The following is an 18,021-nucleotide window of genomic DNA, read 5'->3' as shown; positions in this document are numbered from 1 at the left end:
GCTGATATCAAGGACAGACTGAATTCAAACACAAAGTGGGAAATTTTAATCCAAACGTGATAATGAACATAGCCAAGAGGGGGAAAAGGGCTCAAGATGGCAAAATGGTTATCAGAAGAGACATCAGAGATGACTGATAACAGAAGGCAAAAGTGGCCCCTTTACAAGCCAAATCAACCTGGAGCTGCAAGCTGGATTTCACTTCTAAACCTAATCCTAGAAATGGGATGAGCCTCAGATCCAGACCCTAGCCATAACCCAGACAAACAAGTTCTTGGAGGGGCATCTGGCATGTCTTCCAGCAGCCTGCCCCTTCCCTTGGAGTCCCCTTTGCAACCCTACTCTAACAGAAGGTCTAGGATTTACCTCTCTCCTAAGCCTAAGGATGGGCAAAGCCAGAGCATTAAGCCAAGAATCCCAGCAACAGCCTAAAACCAATGTTCTCTGGAGGAGATCTTTTGGCAGCCCAACCCTTCCCTTGGCAGCTCCCTTCAGCCCACACCAAGAAGAACTCAAGGCTTCACTCCTAACCCTTCTCTCAGCCCTCAGACTCCAGCCCTGACTTAGACCAAACAGGTATCAGGGGAGAGGTCTTTTGGCAGTCTAAACCTTCTCTTAGTTGTCCCCTTGCATTCATACTCTAAATGGAGTCCTAGACTTTGTCCCTCTCTTAATCCTGTGATGTGAGCAGCCATAAAGGTGGCCAGGTTAGAAGAAAAAAAATAATTACTGAATAAAAGAAAATGTCTGCTGAAAAATACTGACACAGAAATGCCAGCCAGCCTGGGAATGAGAAGTGTCCTTCCAAAGTGCACCTGGCCTCTGAAGTAGACAGCTGGGTACCTGGAAACACCCTAAGATACCATTGATAAGTTCAAACCCCAAGAAACTGTAACAGCAACTTATCTGAAAAAGTGCAAACAGTCTGGGAAAATAAAAATTGCTCTGAATGAACAAAGTCCATCATCTATTGACTGTTACAGGTGAAAAATAGAAGTTAACAGAATCTATTGGCTGCTCAAAGCAGTGGTGTCCTACACCCTCTTATGTCTCTATGATGCAAGGAAGACTTAATTTTTATCCAAAGTAGAGTTTTTCTGAGAACTTCCAGTGCCACATGTACTTTTTTTCTTAGACAGGTTGAACTCTCCACAAAAACTTTCAGTGAGATCTTGGACCACCACTAGGGACACCTGATTCCAAACTCCATGACACAGATCAGCTTTGCAGTGAGATTTATTTTATTGGTCCCCCTTTGGGATCAGTTCTGAGATGGTTGGGTGCCCTCTAGATCAACTTGTCTTCCCCTCTCAGATGGTTTGGCACCTTCTGGACTCTCTTTAACACACTGGGTACCATGTGCATACATAAACAATCTAGCATAAGTATATCTGCTGCTGTAGTGTTAGTAAGTTTTCTTGACTAGTGATAAGTTTATAGTAACCTGTAATAGTACATACCTATTTGGTTGTTGCTATTATGTTGATTGTTGCTATGCAATTGATTTCTGCCATACCACTGACTGTTGGTATATTATTGATTACTGATAGTAATTTGCAATGGCTTGATATTTATATTCAATTTATTAATCATAGGTATACTTGCTAGTGATGCTTTTTGCAGTATTTGTAATAATCTGTAATAAAGTTGAGAAATTCAGAGGATAAATGCCTCCATGCCCTCATGCATTACAGAATCCTACTAACCCACAGTCATGATCTCTGCACACCTGCAGGCCAGGTAACCCTTCAGGTTGTGATATGCAGTCATGAAGTAGCAAGAACCCGCTGCTCTGTAGGGAGAGCTATGTGTGAAGGCAGGCAGCAGTGACCTCCCCAGCACAGGCAAGGCAAGTCTGTGCCAGAATTGCATCCAGAGACATGGATCTGGGCAGATACTGTCCAGAGATCACCCAGCAAGTCCACAGTGATGAGGCAGATCCAAGGCTAAGCCAGGATGACAAGCCACAGGTCCAGGTCAGGATCAAGGAAGTTTGAGACTGGAAGCAGGCATAGCTGCTACACAGCCGTAACCTAGAAGATGCAGGGGCCAGCAGTAAAGCCTCAGCTTAAAAGCAGCTCCCAAGGGAAAGCTTCAAAGTGCTTTTCTGAGGGGGCACTGCAGATCTCAGATGCAGAACAGCTGGGCAGAACAAAATTGCTATCTGACAAATTGGGGTGGTCAGGAAAATAACAGTAAGTACTGCCTTCTTAGATAAGGGGCAGTCACATGTTAATACACACATACTCCTCCTGAGTAGAAAGGAGGCTGGGTGATTTTAAAGCCAAATATATATATATATATATATATATATATATAAAACCCAAGTCCCAATTCCTCCTTTTACATTATGAACATTACTACAGTGTTAAAGATGTCTGGAAGTTATGAGGCATAAACTTGTGAGCATTGTTTATATGTTGTACAGTCACATCCGCAGAATTATCGCCTGCTCTGCCTGTTGCAAGACTGCACAGTTAACACAGGCACATGGATGTGTGGTCTGGGCAATATTTAGAGGCACAAGGCTTTGGCCATTAGAAAACTGGGGCTTCTTCCACTACCATCAGTGCAAGGCCTATGTAGAAAAGCATCACAGGTTTAAAGGGTGTTAGTCTTGCCTATTATTCACACCTTCTAAACTACTATTGGTTAACTTTTTGCTCACTTCAATTTAAAGACACAGAACCTTCTAAATTCACTACACATGTTCAGTGAGTAGGGGTCTTTATCTGGGGAGGGGGTGTTTTTAACACTAGAGGTGTGGTTTTCATATTACAGTGAGAGAGTTCACTAAGGACACCAGTTAGAGGAATTTCGCTGACTTTTTACTTTTAAGGATGTACATCTTGTTAACAAGTGTTCCTCTGTCCAAGATTCCTTTGCTGCATCTTATCTAAGGATACCTCATTCTAATTACACTTGAAGGTTCCAAGGACAGTCCTCCTGTTCTCAAATCCCTAGTTACCTTATTCTCAAGCAATAAGCAATAATGAATACACAGCTCAGAATACACAGTCTAATTGTTAACTCCTTTCCTATTTCAGACAACAATTAGAACCCTATAAATTATCATACTATTTAAGAAAGTGGTTGCAATCACATTTGCTCCTAGAATTCATTGATTAACTCCTATTTTTTCCCTGCTCAGGAGGAATGAAAACAGAGATACCTCAGATATTTAAATGGAAATATTGAAACTGAAAGTAGAATCACCAAATTAAAAGTGGCTAAGACTGGAACAAGGTGTGAAAGGGGGAAGAGATGCATGCAAAAATATTACGAACTGTGCTGAGAAACCTCAAGATGAGAAGGCTCGGGGGAATCCTATCAATGATAGATAATATCTGATAGGGGACAGTAAAGAGAGTAAGGCTCTGCTCAATGGTGCCCAGTGACAGGATGAGCAGCAGTGCCAAACTAAAATACAGGAAATAACATTTAAGCACAAAAAAATTTACTGAGAGGTAGTCAAACACAGCAATAGGCTGCCCAGAAAGTCCTGGGTTTTGAACATCTCCGTGGACTGAGTTGGCATGGAGAGCAACCTGACCAAAGTGACCCTGCTCTGAGCAGGAGCTGGACTAGACAGTCTCCAGAACTCTCTGCCAACGTTAGCTCTTCTGTGATTCTGAGATTACTGTTGAATATTGACTTGGCAATGAAATAATAATGCTAAAGCCTGAAGTAAGCGCACAAAACTCAAAGGTCAAAAAGCAGCAGCTTCCAGGTCCATTTTACATACAGATAAAACTTAAGCTTAGTGAAAAAAACCAGCTGAAGTCACAATGCCATGTTGTCTGGTTAGATGTATGGGAATTAGTTGTCACAACTGGACAAATATCAATACAGTATCAGAGAAAGGTTAGTAAAAACACAACCTTCATAACAATTTCCTTCACCCTCCCCCATGTATGAAAGGTCAGGATCAGGTTATGTAAACTTAAAAAACAGAAGTAAAAGTAACAGTTCAACTGTCACAAAGAGGTCGGTCACAATATTCATAGTTCTGATAAATAAAACATGCCTTTACTTTGCCGGCTGCCCCACAAATTTCACAAAACCAAATTTAAAGTGAAGATTAGCAAGAGAGGCAGTCTACTCCTTCCCTCCCCACCTCCTAGCCCTGTCTGGACAAACAGAAAAGCAACCTGTGCTGACAACTGCATACAGGAGAAGTTCTGCTCTGTGTATTCCAAAATGACATGAAACAAGAGATGGAAATCTTGTCATTACAAGCTGGTTTCAGAAAGATAATCTAACTGGGAATTTTGCCCAGCCACTAGTCAGAGTCACATGCATTGTAGGTTTTTACTACCATTTATTCATGAGAAAAGCAAAACTGCCTATGATTAAATATTCTATTAGCTGTTCAGAAGCTCTGTGCCATCTAACATAACCACACTGACAGATGTCTGGAATCTCAGCACATTTAATTAAGACTTCCAACTTCAACAAAGCAACAGCTTATCATCTATGGTCTGCCACTGAACAGAAGGGGAAACATAGCATCATAGCATAACTCAGATTGGAAGGTATGTCTAAGTCTACACACCAAGCTCCTGCTCCAAGCAGTCAGCTCTGAGGTTAGGTCAGGTTGGTCAGGGCTTTATCCAGTCAAGTTTTCAAAGCATCCAAACATGCAGACCTAACAACCGCTCCAGGCAACCTGATGCCATGCCACTTGACCTGTCTCCTGGTGAAACAGTTTTTCCTTATATCCAGTCTGAACTTCCCATTTCAGTTTATGCCTGTTATCCCTCATCCTCCCACCATGCACCACCAAAGAGCCTGGCTCCATCTCCTCAAAAGTATTGGCTATTAGGTCCCCCCACAGCTGTCTTCTCTGGGCTGACAACATTCCTCCAGCCTGTCCTCACCGAGCAGGTCCTCCTAGTCCTTGACCACGTTGATGGCCAAATGCTGAAAAGAGATTCCACTTACATAGACATGCTCAGTAAGTTTCTATGTGTTCATAGACCTAGCTGTAAGACAAACTGAGAGAACTACTTCATACAGTGAAGTATAAGATAACCAAATAAGAGGATCCAAGCAAACATCACAATTTCTACTCCAGATGTTAAAGGCAGAGGAGAAATAGGTATGGGAGAACAGGTATATGCAATCAGCAGAAAATAAAGAATAGCTCATTTAGCCACATTTGTAAGGAGCAGGAGTAAAAATATCAAATTAGTCATATTATGCAGACAATAGCTTTTTGGCCTTATGTGCTTTTAAATCTTTGCTTCTGGACATCACAAAATAGGAGTTGAGGTTTTGGGGCTGCATTTTGCCATTTGGGACTTCTGGGGGTTATAGGTTAGGAATAATTACCCTGAATCTTCCTGAAGAGGGCATTTTGCCATGCTTCAACCAATTGTGTTGGTCACAAACAGTATATAATAGGAATTTTCTTTAGTACAAGTGTAGCCAAAAAGATAGGCCTGTAAGGAAGGCCTACTTGTATGTCATAAGAAATTATTCATTGTTACTTTAGGTAGAAGGCTAACGATTCTTAGAATGAGCACCTGTTACACATCATGATAAAAAGGAGGAGCTACAAGACACTTCAAGGCCCTTATGTATGTACTTTTCAGAAAGGGAGGACACTAATTGCCTCCAGCAGCATCCTTATCTTCCTGAGGCATATAGTGAACAATTACCAGGACCAAAACACTGAGAAACTAGGGAAAAGGTAACTTCCGCTAGGGTCCCCACGACCACCGACCCATAAGCCCCCTACCCAAATTATACCACCTACTCAAAAGATAGAGGCAGAAAAAGGAACTAAGCATGTGTTCTAGTTTGCATACTAGGCAAAGAAATATGAACCAATTATTGTAACGGGGAGTCTGCCACTTTGTAATCTTTGTAATATTTGTGTATAAATATGACAAGAGAACCAGCATTAGGTGTGCCTGATTAGAGGAACTATCCTCCTGACACCCAGCACTGCAATAAAAGGAAATGCCTGCTTCTTAATGCTAAATTGGTGTTAAGGAGTTTTCTTTTATTCCTGAATTTTGGTGACACAAGCAAGCCACCAGCTGAGAATGAGATTGAAACCATTGACTGCTTTGGTTGGATCTACCAGCCTGGTGTATGCATCATTTTCAAGAGGAAAACCAAGATTAGTCTAGGAAAAATTCCTCATGAATGTTAAGTGTATATATAAAGCTCAGTGGACACCTAGTGGTAATCTCCAGTAAGATTTTTAAAACAATGCTGCATTCTCGGTAGTTAAACCCAGGTATCAGCCTCATAAGAAATGTTATAGACAGTTAAAGTTATTGCCTCTTCGCAGAAGGTAAAATGAAAGAAAATCAAAGCTCAAGGAAGAATGGAATTGGCAGTAAGGCTCTGCTTGGTGAAATGGGAGAGGTCACTGGGAATAAAATAGCACAGCTTCCAGAAGGCTTAAGAGCAGCTCATCATGGCAATCTTCTATAGAAGAAAAGGAAGACACAGTACCACTTAGATTAAAATTTCTTGAGACTCCCACTTGCATAGGTACAGTCAGAATCAGAAGTGCTAGACCAAGTCCATATCATATGAATCAGCTTCATACAGGTCAAGTCACAATATAGGCAGGTTATTGAAGATTTCCAGCTACTCTACTACCGTAAGTGTACAGGTTAGCTCATGCAGACAGTTTAGTCAACGCTACTTCTCCTCTCCCAAAGAGGAATACAATAGGAAAACATGGGAACTATTACCACCACCCGTTCCCTCTAGGTCTGATAGCAAAGGACCAAGACCATATACAACTCTCCTGAAAATGCTAAGCCAAGGTAAAACAGTGGTCAAGGTCAATTCTATGAACTTGTTTGCACGATTATTAGGCTGGTTTTTATGAATATGCTGAGCAGATCCCATTGTTCCTGTCAGCACCTACATGTGAGGACAGTAAGAAGGCACAGTTCAGACCAGAAATCAGACAGTCTCATGATCTGCACTCCCTCATCCCACAGTCCATATATTGCCTCACTTCACCCCATGCTCTCATGTGCAGGCAGCACTGATGAACTTTTTTTACATGTTTCTGAATTCCTATCCCAATCAACTACTACATGGAGTTAAAACAAAATTCAGTTGCAGTAGACTCAAATCATTGCATTCACTTAGGAAGCTTCTATATGGTTCAATGCATCCTTAATTCATGCATAACATTACACTAATTCCAAGAAAGCATAACAACATTCATTATACACTGGATGAGGCTATGGAAATAGTTACATTAGATCAGAAGACCAGCTGATCTGGAGTTACAGCCTGTAGCCAACAAGAAATGCTTCAGAGAAAAGAGCAAAAAGCCTTGAGTGAGACTTAAGATTTATTCCACAAATCTTTAGACTCCAAAAGAAGCATAACTACTTTAGCTCTGGGAATTCTGAGGAGTATCCTGTGCTCCTTTAACTCTGCTACACATTTGCACTGTAAGGCAATGAGTCCTATAGCCCCACCAGGATATGGTGAAGTCATTTCCTTTTCATTCATGTCACATATCCTGCCTTTCAGTGTAGGGCTATAGTAATGGCTGTGCTTAAGCAAATGAAAATAGGTCACATGCAGAGAAACAGGAGAGTGTCCTGCAGGAGCCGTTGTGTGGAAACAGCACAGGCCACACTGTCGGAAAAAGTGACAGGAGATCAGAAAGACTCAGAGGACTTCTGAGTCACTGTGTGGGTAAGTACTGAGTTACAGAAACTTATGCAAAGAAAATAATTGTTCAATGTTCTGAATCAGGTAACAGTGGATACTATTACAATCTGGAGGAATAGACACATTTTTGCTTAGTAGATTCAAGATTGATTGCAAAAGTCTTTGTGTATCTTCATCTTTGCTAGCACTCATGGAGGTTTTTTTGCTCTACATTTTGACCACTCTGTGACAAGATTGCCCAAAAGTATGAGTCCAGTAAACATACCATCATGGTAAGAAGATTCCTTGCTGCTTTGCTGAGGCAGATGCTATGTTACTGCTTATGACACTGCTGCCATCAGTGCCTAAGCCACACCCCAGGCCACACTGACTCAGTGAACAAAATACACTGAAGATTCTGGCCACCATTTTAGCTTCAATTTAGATGTTTACATTATTATTCAGGTATCAGACTGCCCTTGGGAAATATGTTGTCCACTTCAGGGAGCCTCACCTCCAATTTCTTGGTTCTCCACCAGGTCACTGCAAAGTGCACATAAGTTTCCCAGAGTGCCTACTTGGGGCACTTTTATCAGCCCTCACTGAAAGGAAACAGCTCTGAGGATGAGATCATGCACACAGGTCACAGCCCCGACAAGCACTTTGCATGCAACCACATCAGAGGTGCAGCCACACTACGGCTTGCTCCAGACCTCCAAAGGGATCTTGGACTGCCTCAAGTCTCACCACACCTTCCTGACACATCACTGTGGCTAGGCACCACAGTTTTGCCACACAATTGCAAAACATCAATGACAATCCAGATGAAACAGCAACCAGAAATTATCTGCAGGAACCATAACTTCACATTGCTCTGTAGCAAGTGACCCATATAGACCTCTGCAGATTCATGACTGATGTATAAATAAGAATATTCTTGAAGGTGATTTCAGTGTCGCAGTCCAAAGCCAGTTAGCTGTTTTTCAGAGAAAATTTGTTGGGTTTTTTTTTTTAAATACTCTGCACAAAATTCAGGTCACACCAAAGCATAAGTGCTAAGAGTAACAAAAACCACTGGGATAATTGCTTGAAGCTAGTAAGCCTCACACCAACTATATCACACAAGCTGTAACACAATCCTAAAGCATCAAGCAGCAAAGCACTTCAACTACAGGAGTGCCTAGCTGTATAGTAAAGTATCAGAGCACACTAAACATTTATTCAAGAAAAAGGAGGTTTTAGATTAGACTAAGTCTATACCTAAGTCTGATCTTACACTCAAGTGAAAGCTAGCTTTGCTGGTCTTTAACCAGAGTTCATCTACTGTATTTGTGGTACCACTTCTACAAGCTTTTAACATCAGCCTGATGGTGGAAAAGTACTATTATATTCCAAACCAGACAGACAATTCCCATTTTAGGGAAATAATTATGTGGCCTTAGTGAGGCAATTTTCTTTTAGTCTGCTTTGGATGTCATGTTTTCCTGGTATGCCCTCTACTGACCCTCCCATTTATAGTTTCTGCAAGATGCCTCAAATTCATTCAATTATCAACTCCATCTTTCAAGACTTAGGATACAAAGCTGTTATCTTTGCTTCTGCTGACACCTATGAAATAATATCCAGGAAATCACAAGGTCTTTGAGCAGTTGCAATGAGGTGCAACGACTAGTCAGGCTACAATGAAAACCAATGCGCAGTGTACAGGTTACACAATGCTCTGCCTACACAAGCCCATAGCGTCTGGGAAGCTACATGACAAAGTCAAGAAGTTGCAACCACCACCACACAACGGCAGAAACATTACGCCAAGTACAAATAATACTTCCTGGTACTCCCATTCCCCACAGTCCTCTCTAAAGAGCGAGGAGGGCTAGAAACAAGGAGAGGGGCCACCAAGCCAAATACATATAAAGGATGGCTAAAATCAGCTACTTTAGATGTGTACATGGTGCCTCTCTGTTCAACCGAGGGGACAGAAACTCTTCACTGCTAAGCGTTACAAGCTGCACTGGCTGAGGAAGAAGTGCAGCAGGCTCCCGGAAGGTGTAGGTAAGACCTGGCATGGCATGCAGGTTGGAGTCATGGCCAAAGAACAGGACCAGAGGAACACAGGGAAGGCCCTGCAGAGGGACAAAACTTACCAGAAGTGGGCTGACACATCTTGAGCCTGGCTTAGTGGCTGAGCACTCAGGGGCAAACCTTTCCTGTCGCACAGAATGAGGAAAAAACAGAAACCAGAGTAGTACTTCATGTTATACATGTAACATCTTAAACTTAAGCAGTCCAGGGGTATGGCCCCAACATTAATAGTTACAGTTTGGTCCATGACAGCCCATTTTACAAGAAAAATTAAATTCAAGCTCACACAAAAAAATATCTCCACCAATCTAGGCTTCCCTAACTGTTTCAGTTCTGGCTTCATCTACAAAAATAGGGAAATGACTACTTGCTTCTTACAGGAAATTACCCATCCAAAGAAGAGACGACAAATATTTCTCAGGTTCTTCTGTTATAATTAGAAGCATTTACATCTGCAGTGGTTAAGGTCTTTTCAGCATCTAGCCAGCTGTACCTTAGGCATCCTGTTACACAGCCCCACTTCAAATTCTGGATTAGCCTTTCAGCCACATCCACGCATTCCCAAGAAGAGGAATCTGCCTGACAGACACCTGAATTCCAGCTGAACAAGCTCTCACCAGATGCACTACCAATGTGATTACTCCCACCCCTAAAGAGTTCCAGACTCCCAGAGGCAATCAGTCCAAAAAGGCAGGAGGAGGTCACCAGCCACAATGAAAGCTGTGGTGAGTCAGAGTAGAAAGAGTGGGGTTCAAACACCAGTTGGGAAATGCAGTCCCACAGCCTGAGACAGATTTGCTGAGCATGGCATGTGGTATGAATACAGCTGTCCCTCAGAACTTGACCTGATAACCCAGTCACCTTTCAGGAGGGACTCAACCTGGCAACCCCAGAAGCTACAAAAGGGCAGAGGCCAGAGGAATTTGTCTTGTTGCACATTGAGTCAAAACTTGCAAGATACCTTCAGGAAGCCCCAACTCACCAAGGATCCTTTGGCCCAGCCAGCCAAGCTCCTCAGGCTGGTATAAGAGAGACCACATATGTACATGCATACCTGACCATCTTCCCCTCGAGTACTATATCTTTTTCCCTTCTTCAATCAGCTCAACTGATCAATAAAGCTCAACTGAACATAGATTGTACCTAACTGTTACTACTTTGGGTAAGAATGCTAACAAAAGTCAAAGAGGATACATAACTGCAGCTGACCACTCCAAAAATTGAAAAGCACATCAATTCATAATTCAACATGCCAAAAAGCAGCACAACCCCCTACAGGTAGTGTTCATCAATTTGGTGAAGCCATCAACTCTGTTTCACTTCCTCTGGGTTCTTAGGCAAAAGAGGCTGGTTGACAACTAATTGAACTAATCCTGCATGCAGACAAAACTGTTACTCCTCATCTGGAATTGAGGGAACTCATTGAGTCAATTACTATTAAGATTGGATTTTAAATAAAAAACCAACATCACCACAGACTCATTACTCTGCCAGTTAGAGGCCATCAGCAGTGGATTCCTCCATGGACAAAATAGATCCATAAGCCTAGCATTTGCTGGCAGCCTAGTCTTGAGAAGCAACTCATGGGAACAGAAATGAGGAACATCTTTGATGGAAGTGTCCTGTGAAAATACTGGTTCACAAACCCAGAGGGAGAAATGTCATGAAGTCTTCCATCAAATCCAGCCATAATGCCCACACAGTCAATAACTGCAGTCCTTGGATGGTGTCCAACATACACAGTATAAGCATCCAGGCAACTTTAAAAAATATAACTAAAAATCAATCCGTAAGTAGCAACTGCTAAGCCAGAACTACTGACAGAACTGGAATCTCAACTTTCTAGTATCAGAAAAGCTCTCTTAAAGCCTCTTCAAAAGATCATGGTTTTATACCTCTTCACAATCCCAAGGCTGGTGTAACTAACAGATGTAAGGTCTATACCTTCAAATTCTGAATATTAACATCAAAAGTGCTGTTAAAGTATGGTTATACTTTCTGACCTTTACAGAAAACAGCTTACTTTAACAGCAGCACAAAGGACTGCAACTTAGGAGTTTCCCAGCTTGTAAGTTCACTGTGAATCTACAGGTACGCAGATTACACAGAATTTCATACACACAGGATACCACCATCCTGAGAAATAGTTGTGGAGAGATGCAGAGAAATAGACTGACAGATTACAGAGAGTCATTGGAGTTAGTGAAGACACAAAAATTACCAAAACAACCACCCTAAGAGTGGTAGCTACCATAGGCACTAATGGGATCAAGTGAACAATGTAACAGAAGACAGCCAGCCAAGTTATATTTCCAAATTTCTAGAAGGAGTTTAACAGATGAATCAGTTTGAAAGCTAAGGCTGTAAAGCACTTGAAGACCCTACCAGTAACAACTGACTAAAGAACCATCCATCAAGTCTGCCAGAGATGTCTGTTAACAGCTATTCAGCTTAAGGCAAATGGTTACTCAGAGGATTTGCAGGGAGAGGAAGATACAACACTAAGAACCACATACACCACACAGCCAAGAGACCTGGGCACATGTTGTGGGGACATGCTCTTTTCAAAACATGCATAACAAGCAACTATGGCTGAGAAATGGCAGAAGTGGACGAAACACACTGAGCCCCAACAGAGAGAAAGAGAACAAATTGTTTAAACCAGTTAAAGGTGAGGTGGCCTGTCATGGTTTAACCCCAGCCAGCAACTAAGCACCACACAGCCGCTCACTCACTCCACCCAACAGGATGAATGAAAGAATCTGAAGACTAAAAGTGAGAAAACTCATGGGCTGAGATAAAGACAATTTAACAGGTAAAGCAAAAGCTGTGCATACAAGCGAAGCAAGACAAGGAATTCATTCCCCACTTCCCAAGGGCAGGCAGGTGTTCAGCCATCTCCAGGAAAGCAGGGCTCCATCATGCATAATGGTGACTTGGGAAGACAAACAACATCAGGAACCTACAATTGCTACAAATTATTTACTCAAGGAGCTGCAAATGATCTGGGACAGTGTGCCAGCTGTACACAAGAGGACAGAACATGCAGGGAGACTGCAACTACCCAACATTTACTATAAAGGTGAGTAGAAGATACATACTGAAGATTTCAGACATCTGTGGTTTCAGGCAAGACTAATGTGGCAAGCACCAAAAAGATTGTGGTGGGTTGACCCTGGCTGGAGGCCATGTGTCCACCAAAGCTGCTCCATTACTCCCCTCTCCAGCTGGACAGGGGAGAGAAAATATAATGAAAGGCTCATGGGTCGAGATAAGGACACGGAGAGATCACTCACCAATTACCATCACAGGCAAAACAAACTTGACTTGGGGAAATTAACTTATTGCCATTCAAATCGAGTAATGAGAAAAAACTAAATCTTAAAACATCTTCCCCCCATTCCTCCCTTCTTCCTAGGCTCAACTTCACTCCCAATTTCTCTACCTCTTCCCCCCCCACACACACACAGAAGTGCAGAGGGATGTGGAATGGGGGTTGTGGTCAGGTCATCTGCCACAGAGAGTGATTTAGCATCCTGCTGACTACACCAATTTGTTGCAGATGGAGTCATGCACTTCACTCATAAGAAAAGCAACAATATACTTTATTGATATAAAGCAGTGAGTAAAAGTTCAATAAATGCAACAGTGGTTGAACAAGATTCTATGCCAGGGTACACTTGATTTACTGCATAGAGGACAGGGCCAGACAAAACTGTCAGGGAGACCTCCCTATTGACTCATGAGGTTCAGAAAGGACCCCCGTGCCTTCTAAGATCCTTCCCAGAGAGGAGTCTAGGTGCAGCTGGATCCAATCCTAGTCCCAGACTTGATCAACTGTTTAAGCCTAAAGGATTATATATGTGCAATCAATCCTTTATATCACTTAGATAGGATTTCAAAGTTTACCATGTTATTAGTCACTTACCAAGGATCTGCTGCAGCAAGGAATCTCTCAACCTCAAGAAGTAACACTGAGAGGTGTCCCTACTTCAAGGAGAGATCCCAGCATGCAGCCCATTGATGTGCAGGACATCTCAATGGGCTCTGGGCTGTCCAGTATGATGATTGACTTAGGCATATTTGTATACCAGCAAGACATCTGGGTCACTGTTCCAGACAGCCCTTGGCTACCGTGTTGCCATCCATCCCCCAAAGTCCAGCATAAGCTAGATGCAGCCATCATGACCCCCACAGGTAGTTACGGCTTAAGGGAGGGGGAGGAGCACACCACCACATCATCACACCTTGTCTCTGTCGCTCCTTCCTCCTCAGGGGGAGGACTCCTCACACTCTTCCCCTGCTCCAGCGTGGGGTCCCTCATGGGAGACAATCCTCCACCAACTTCTCCAATGTTAGTCCTTCCCACAGGCTTCAGTTCTTCACCAACTGTGAAGACCCAGTGTGGGTCCCTTCCATGGGGTGCAGCCCTTCAGGAACAGACTGCTCCAACATGGGTCCCCCACAGGGTCACAAGTCCTGCCAGCAAACCTGCTCCAGCATTGGTCCCCCACAGGGCCACAGGTCCTGCCAGGAGCCTGCTCCAGAATGCACTTCCCACAGGGTCACAGCCTCTTTAGCATGTATCCACCTGCTCTGGCATGGGGTCCTCCCACCTTCCAGGTGGTATCTCAACACTCCATCATCCTTCCTCCATGGGCTGCAGGGGGACAGCCTGCCTCACCATGGTCTTCACCACAGGCTGCAGGGGAATCTCTGCTCTGGTGCCCAGAGCATCTCCTCCCCCTCCTTCTGCACTGACCTTGGTGTCTGCAGAGTTGTTCCTCTCACATCTCACTCCTCTCTCTGGCTGTTGTTCCCCAGCAGTACTTTTTTTCCCCTTCTCAACTCTTATCCCAGAGGCACTATCACCATTGCTGATGGGCTCGGCCTTGGCCAGCAGTGGGTCCATCTTGGAGCCGGCTGGCATTAGCTCTGTTGGACATGGGGGAAGCTTCTAGCAGCTTCTCACAGAAGCCACCCCTGTAGCCCCTCCACTACCAAAACCTTGCCACACAAACCCAATACAAATGATCATGGGTTTTTGTTTACAGTACTGTCTAAGCTCATACAGGGACACCTGTTATCCATGTGAAAAACAAAAGATAAGATACCATCTTGGTACTGACTACCAGCCAAAAAAAGTTCAACAACTGAGGAACCTTGAAGTAGTAAATACAGATTTGACTCCTCAATTTTTATATTGCATAATGCTGCCAAAAGTCCTTTACATACATATGTGATAAAACCAGGCATAATGCAGAAGTGATTGCACCAAGTACATGTGGTCAGACATCAACATTCATACAATCACTACAATAAGCCAGTGAATCCTAACGATGTTCTCAACATTAAAATCCTGCTTTAACAAAGTGTGTTAAATAGTAGCCTCATTCCAAGAAAAACGCTCAGTGTGATCAGGCTGCTACTTTTTCACTGAAATTAGATGACAAATAAGTAAGACTTCCTAATGTATATGTGTTAAAATGACAACGATCAAGGTGAAACCCAAACATTCACTTGTTCTTTATTCTCTCTACAAGCCAAATCTCAGTCTTCAAATGATGTTTAATATTCCACATAGCTCCACGTTACCTCAAGGTGTTCATAAGATACAGCAGGAAAGAAAAAGCAGGGTGGCCTAAACCAGTAGGAATCCCATTAATAATGCCACCACCAAGCAGAAAGGACCCAGCTCATTTGAACAAGTATGTCATAACTCCAGGGATCTCTGATGTCATGCAATTTTCCAGTTGTGATACAGGAATGCAAAAGCTGGAGGTAGATATCTGTCATTATACATTACCAGACAGAACAATTAGCCTCTGCTATGTTAGCATGTTATATCTTTATATCTGTCTAGATGGTCACACAGAGATTATATATTACTTAATGAGCACTAGTAGTCCCATCTAAGAGGATAAATACAGAACAGTCCGAACTAGGTAGTTGCTACTGAGCTCATTAAAAATAAAAAGGGGAAATAACTCTTTTACACCCAAAGCACCCAGCCTCAAGAAAGAATCAGCTGCTACATAAAATCTGGCAGATTTCACAAAAACCATGAAAAGGAAACCTCAAGGGAACACAAATGCTTGGAAGTGAAAGTCATCTGAAATTTAAGGAGCAACAAGGGAGGTGGAGTGACAACTAAAGCCCTTGATGCCTAACTAGGACATGCTGAAGAAATTGCAGTTGAGATCTCTTAAGAGACTGAAAAGAAATCTTTTAAAGTATAAATTAAGGTTACATTTTAGCTCTAATCTTTGCTTTCTCTTTCCACTTACCTATCTAATACCCTGGCCTTAAGTTTGCTAAGCAGCTGACAATTGTTTGGGACAGAGCTGACCAGAAAAGAACTAACACAGAAGAGGCTCTAAAAGCAGCAAAACAAACTATCATATACACAGTCTCAATTGGTCTTCATCCATGTCGTGGTTTAGGCCCAGCCGGTAGCTGGGTGCCACACGGCCGCTCACTCACCCCTCCCCCAGCGGGATGGGAGAGGAGAAGTCTAACAAAAGGCTTGGGTCGAGATAAGGACAGGGGGAGATCACTCGCTAATTACCGTCACGAGCAAAACAGACTGAACGTAGAGAGGCGATTCATCTAATTTATTACTAGCCAAAACAGAGTAGAGCAATGAGAAAATACAATCAAGTCTTAAAACACCTCCCCCCACCCCTCCCATCTTCTCGGGCTCAACTTCACTCCCGGCTTCAACCTCCTCCCCCCTCAGCGGCACAAGAGGGCAGGGAATGGGGGTTGCGGTCAGTTCAGCACACATTGTCTCTGCCGCTTCTTTGTCCTCAGGGGGAGGACTCCTCTCAACATTCCCCCGCTCCAACATGGAGTCTCTCCCACGGGCTACAGTCCTTCACGAACCGCTCCAGCGTAGTCTCTCCCACAGGGTGCAGACCTTCAGGAGCAGACTGCTCCAGCGTGGGGTCTCTCCCACAGGGTCACAAGTCCTGCCAGCAAGCCTGCCCTGGCGTGGGCTCCCCTCTTCACGGGTCTACCGGTCCGGCCCGGACTTGCTCCAGCGTGGGCTTCCCACGGGCCACAGCCTCCTTCAGGTGCCTCCACCTGCTCCAGCGTGGGGTCCTCCACGGGCTGCAGGTGGAATCTCTACACCCCCTCATCCTTCCTCCATGGGCTGCAGGGGACAGCCTGCCTCACCATGGTTTTCACCACGGGCTGCAGGGGGATCTTTGCTCCGGCGCCTGGAGCGCCTCCTCCCCCTCCTTCCTCACTGACCTTGGTGTCTGCAGAGCTTCCTACATCTTCTCACTCCTCTCTCCGGTTGCAAAAGCTTTTTTTAACTCTTTTGTTTTCCTTCTTAAATATGTTATCACAGAGGCGCTGATTGGCTTGGCCTTGGCCAGGGGCGGATCCATCTTGGAGCCGGCTGGCATTGGCTCTATCAGGCACAGGGGAAGCTTCTCGCAACTTCTCACAGAAGCCACCCCTGTAGCCCCTCCAGCTACCAAAACCTTGCCACACAAAACCCAACACAATCCAGCACAGTTAGAGAACTCAACATATTTCAGGAGAAAGGCCTGGTCCCCAATTTTCCTTAAAGAAATCCACAACTTTTCCCCACTTACATTCACTGAAACTAATACATAACTCATACTTGTGCATTCTTATACAAACCACAATGCAAGGAAGCCCAGAGCAGCAGTACAGCTGCTCTGCTAAATGCAGAAAATAGCCACAAATTCAGTTTAAGATCAGGATTTGAAAGCTGTATTAATATGACTATCAACATCACTAGTTGTAACTTACAACTGGCATTTCCGATCTGTATAAACTACGAAGATTGACCTTTAAAAGTCTTTTGCTGAAGTCTAGTAACAGCTACAGCTTTGCAGATACTGGAGAACGCTGATTCCTGATATAACCTGAACGACTGTATTTGCATTCATTCCATTTGCAAGATAAAGAATCTCATCAAAACTGCAGGAAGTCAGCAATAAGGCTTTAAATCTAAAAAATAAATCTTTATTTTTTTTCTTTGTGCTTGAATTACTGCTTCTGCAGAAAGGAAAACTATCTTTCAAGTGAAACTACTCCATTTAATTCAACTAATTTTTGTTTCAGTCCAGATGTAATGCATTCCACACATCTCAGACTATGAGTCACTATTTCATAAAGCTATATCGCATTCATATTTGTTTTCCAGTACTTCAGAGAGGGAGAAACTAGCTCACTATTTAACAAGTGCAGTACTAGTTAACAGGCAGTAATTGGGATGCCAAGACAAGTTTCTTTGTGCACAAAAGCCTAAGAAACACT

This window comes from Grus americana, chromosome 1 (genome assembly GCF_028858705.1).
Source record: "Grus americana isolate bGruAme1 chromosome 1, bGruAme1.mat, whole genome shotgun sequence".
Lineage (NCBI taxonomy): Eukaryota > Metazoa > Chordata > Aves > Gruiformes > Gruidae > Grus > Grus americana.
The sequence above is the reverse complement of the archived record's forward strand: the minus strand, read 5'-3'. Positions refer to the sequence as shown.